Consider the following 5422-nt stretch of genomic DNA (forward strand, 5'->3'; position numbering starts at 1 on the left):
GAGTGATGGATTAAATTGTATTTTTGTAGTCAAACGAAGGGGGTTTCAGTAAATTGAATGTATACATGATGAAAATATCACTTATTCCTCATAAGGTTTACTTGAAATACACTTAAATGCTTAAAAGGTTAAATATCACTCACAAACCACCCCTCTCATCTCTCCTATAGTTCTGCTACTAATTTTAGCATATATATGTTTTTGGTTTGGATATGCAAATAGAAAACCTTGTTGTCAGGGATGCAACAGAAGGAGCGGTCTTAGTACGTAATTTTAAAGGTTTGATTGTAAATTCATTGGTAGTAGCTTAGTGAGGACAATATTATAAGGTGTGGATTTTTATTTAGGTTATCAATTTTTTTTGTTTAATTATTTAAAAGTAGAGGGAAAAAAAAAAAAAGATTGCATGCTGTTGACTTAGGCGTGGGCTAAATTGAATTCACTTGATTTAACTAAATAATTTGGGTTTGAATGACTATTTTTTCAGTTAGATGAATCTATAAAATAAATAAGAAAGTAGAATTGGGATCCCAACTGAATTTTAAGAGCCCAAGTGGTAGGGTCAGAATTAGAATTTTTGTGCCATTAGGACCAAAATGAATAGAAATGAAAATGGGATAAAATACAAATAGATGAACTTATAAGCGGTCAACATTAATTTTACATAGAAAAGGCTAAATTTAAGAGAATACTCCTAGCTTTTCTTTAAAAAAATAAATAAATAAATAAAAATAGTGTAATAATATAGTCACAAACTTTTGTACAATTTTATTTTGTACAAACTGATATGACATTAATTCATTGTTCAATTAAATATTTTTTTGGCTCATATGATTTATTTCTATTATTTATATTTTCATTTAATCAATAAATTAATGTCACATCAGTTAGTACAAGATAAATTTATATAGAATTTATCGTTGTATCATCACTCGAATAAATAACCTAGCCCAGAAGGCCCATAACCTTAGTCCAGCCTTGGCCGCCTAGATTTTGTCTCCCCGAAAAAAACAAGATTAATTTCATGTCGAATTTTGACTAATTTTTAATCAATTCTAAAAATATGGACCAATTACCGTTCAATTCGGTACGAGATCCCGAGTCCTGATCAAAAGTATGTGATTTCTGCCGAATTTTCTTATGGTGAAAGTGAGTGTAATTAACTTTTCTATTCACTGTCTCATCCTCCTTGACTAAATGATGAGGTCTTGGGCTTACGTACTAAGAGGAGGGCATAATCAGAAAAAAATATTAATAGTATTCTAAAAGAGTTCCACTGATACAGAAGAAAAAAGAGCAGTGTTAAGTACTCTAATATCTATCTTGGTCTCAGTTGAAATCTCAATAGATGTAATATTCATCTATTAAATGGTAATTCAATAATTTTACAAGATCCATTATCTAATAAATAGGTAAACATGGCATTGTAATATTGAGATCCCTGATATTATTGAAGAAAAAAATTTACATCAAATCAAAGGAGCACATATTGTACCTTATTCGTAAAAAATGTATATATATTCTACTACAATGATAAGTTTTAGTTTAAATACCTAAGTAGTTCACATAAATAACCAATTTATAGTCACTCTTTTTTCTTATTTTTTCTTATTTCTTTGAATTATTTCATTTTTTTAATTTAGAAATGAAAGATTAAACTATTTTACTGTCAATGAATTGAAATTAAGGAAATTCAAAGACCAAACCCAATTCCTTCCCGTTATCAAACAAGTTCAGATTTTTAATCAATTGACCTATAAACAATCTGACCAAGTGGGGAGTCTTTCATAATTACATAAAAATTATGAACACTTTTTCACATTAAGTAAATGATTTTGTTTTATTATTCTATCGTTTTTTCAAAAAAAAAATCCCATGCCAGCTGAAGTACAATAATAATTGTGAATTTAGATTTCTTATTTTCCCTTTCTCTCGATGTGAAATTCTAAAATACATTAAAGATAATAAAATTAATTCATACATGTATGATATGTGTAGTTAAATTTTATATAATTACCACTTGTATACTAATTTTTTTAAAATAAATACGCACATCTCATCGAGAAATTCTATAGTATATTGAAAGTTCCATATCACCGTCTGACGTTGGAATCACTGACTAATAATATCTAGACATGTTTAAAAAAATTTAAAAACAAAAATTACATATTTCTTTCTTCTCATTATCCTTTCAAGATTTTTATTTTTCAAAAAACAATAGAGAAAATATTAAATTTTTCTCTCTCACACATAAGTAACTCAATCTTAATCTTTTTCACTCTCTCTCTCAAATTTTGAGCTTTTATCTTTGCTGTCATGCTGCCATTTTTGAAACATGATGAAGAAAAAGAAGATTTTTTTATGATCAAGATGATTTTAGTTTATTTTTGTCATTACTAGTGAAGGAGAAGATTTCTGACGACGATGAAGAGAAAATGGTTTTTGAAACAGCTGCAATGTTATTAAAACTTTCAAACCCTGCCAAAATTTCAGTGTCATACATTCCAATCACAACATCACTTTCCATTGTTGTTGCTCTTTCTATTCATTGGGGAAAACCCCATGAAATCCCATTATCTTGTAGTATGAAGTTTTTATTTGGAAATTAAAACTTCATCCTTGAGGCAAATTAAAATTGGTATTAAGTTAGTAAACACTTCACCCCAAAAAAAAAAAAATTATTCACCTAATACCAAAAGGATTTGAGCTTTCTCTTCTGCTAACTTCAAGATGGATCCATTAAAACTAAAGATGGCAAAATAGGTTACGACACGATTGTACGATATGGATATAATACGATTTTTTCATATTCATATTGACAAATATTGACACGATTAATAAATTGATTAATATGGCACAACATGACAAAATAAATAACAATGTCGTATTCATGTTGAACCACCTGATCATAATTACATGTTTATATATATATATATATATCAACCATTAAATTAATTACTTGTGTCATATTCATAATGTCTTATAACCTATTCATCCACATTTATGTCATATTAACTTATTTATGGCCTATTTTTAAGAACAATATTGACATATTTGTTATTTTTAAATTAATTTTTATTTTTATTAAACATGTTAAATGAGTAAACACTATTAACATGATTAATAAATGGTCATATTCGTGTTGATTAATAAATGGTCATATTCGTGTTTTGATGTTTCTACACGATTAATAAATGGTCATATCTATATTTGCTTAAATTTGATACAGCACAAATAAGATAGACACGAATACAATACAATTACACAAATTAACACTCCTAGCTAGTTAAAACTCTCCGTGTAATTACGAAGAATTATTCTAAACTATATTGCTAAAATCATTTATATATAATATATAATCAGTCCAAGTATTGATCTCTTTTTAAAAAAGATGAACAATTTTGATTATTGAACTATTGATAGTGTTACTCTTTGTTTCTTAACTCTTTGCCAAAGAAATTTATAAGCTTACTCTGCGGACTTTTTATAAAAAATTATATTATGTTTACTTATTAGAGTGGGAGTGAGGAATCCTCCCACTTTATTATTTACTTACATATTTTAAAGAAAGAGTAGTAATCCTACTCCGTAGACCCCATCCATTTTTAAAGTAGGGAGTGAGATTCTCATTTCTATAGGGGGAAATGGAAGTGGGAATCCACTCTCAGCTCTTCCTTTTTTTACTCTTCTTTTATTAAATTTAATATAATTAAATTTAATAAATAATATTATATTTATTTAAATAATAATATTATATTATTTTATAAATTACATTTATAAATTATTAAACTTATTTAAATATAATATGATTATATTTATTTAAAAATAATAGTATTATATTTATTTAATATTAATAATTAATAATAATAAATAGTTTATTCTAAAAAAATATTAATCTTTTACTATATTTTTAATAATAATGTTCCATTTGTGTTGTTCTTATCAAATTACATAATTAATATTAAATTAAAAATTGTGATTTACATAATTAAGAATATTAATAATTATTATTAATTTACAAATATAATAAAATAAATATTTTATTTTTCAAATATATTTTTTTATTAATTTTTTAATTAAAAATTATAATTTTTTAAATAAGGATAAAACTGTAATTTGAAACCATTTACATTCAAATCAAGATAAAATAAATACATAAATTGAATTATAATTCTGATTTCATATTCCTATTTCATTGTAAGTAAATAATCTACTCTCATTCCAACTTCACACTCCCAATCTTATGATTCAAATTCCTCAAGAATGCTGCCTTAATTCAAAGAATAAAGATGTTATAGATCTCCAATGAACCTCTTACTTGGAAGTGTTTTATTAAATGTTAATTTGAGAAGAAGTACGTAAGTTATAAGAAAACAGCAATGACATAAGAATTCTGCAGAAAGTTTGACACCGTTGCAAAGACTAGTTATTTTAATAATAACTTATATTTTATTAAGTCTTCAACAATTAACATATAAATTTCATAGACTAATAAATAAAAAATTATATCACTTAACGACCAACGCCTTTTTTTTCCCCCTAATTAGATTGCTTGACGGATACACTTAGATTTTCATTATCTTAAACCGTTGCAAAGACTAATTATTTTAATAATAACTTATATTTTATTAAGTCTTCAACAATTAACATGTAAATTTCATAGACTAATAAATAAAAAATTATATCACTTAACGACCAACGCCTTTTTTTTCCTCCCTAATTAGATTGCTTAACGGATACACTTAGATTTTCTCAAGACTCGAATAAAAAATTAGTTATTTATATGTTTTTTCCTATAAGGATCTTAATCCAGCCTAATCCTCTGTCTCATGCTCATGACCATGATTGTTTGAAGTTTGACCAACTATATAATACTTTGACTCTTTCAATATAGTATATTGTTCGAGTATTAGTTTTACTACTATTTTAGTTAGCATTTTAATACTAAAGGATAATTAGAATATCTTAAACTGCCCGAAGGAAAAATACAAATTTTCCTCAAACACTATTAAAACATGAACATAAACCCATCAAGTTAAAAAATACTGCCATCCAACTCTAGTTTCAAATTCTTAGTTCTAAATCCCGCAGACAATCCTCATGGAATAGGAATTCAAGTAGTAACAAACATCCTATTTAAATGTTACATGATAGATCTGAAATTGAAGGTGAGAGCACTATTCAATTGGTAGACCTCTGAGCTGAATTATAAAGCGTATAAATTCAGACTCCTAATAAATTTTAACCTACTCAAAAAGAAATCCTACATGTTATTAACATTACACTTGAGCAAATTATAAAAGATTTAAGTCAATAAAGAAAAGAGAGTTTAAGAAGTTTATTAGGAAACCAACTTACTAACATTGACGAAAATAGACCTATAGCTAAAAGCCTAAAAAAAAAAAATCCAAACCCTTTAATT

This window comes from Citrus clementina, unplaced genomic scaffold (genome assembly GCF_000493195.1).
Source record: "Citrus clementina cultivar Clemenules unplaced genomic scaffold, Citrus_clementina_v1.0 scaffold_5, whole genome shotgun sequence".
Taxonomy (NCBI): Eukaryota; Viridiplantae; Streptophyta; class Magnoliopsida; order Sapindales; family Rutaceae; genus Citrus; species Citrus x clementina.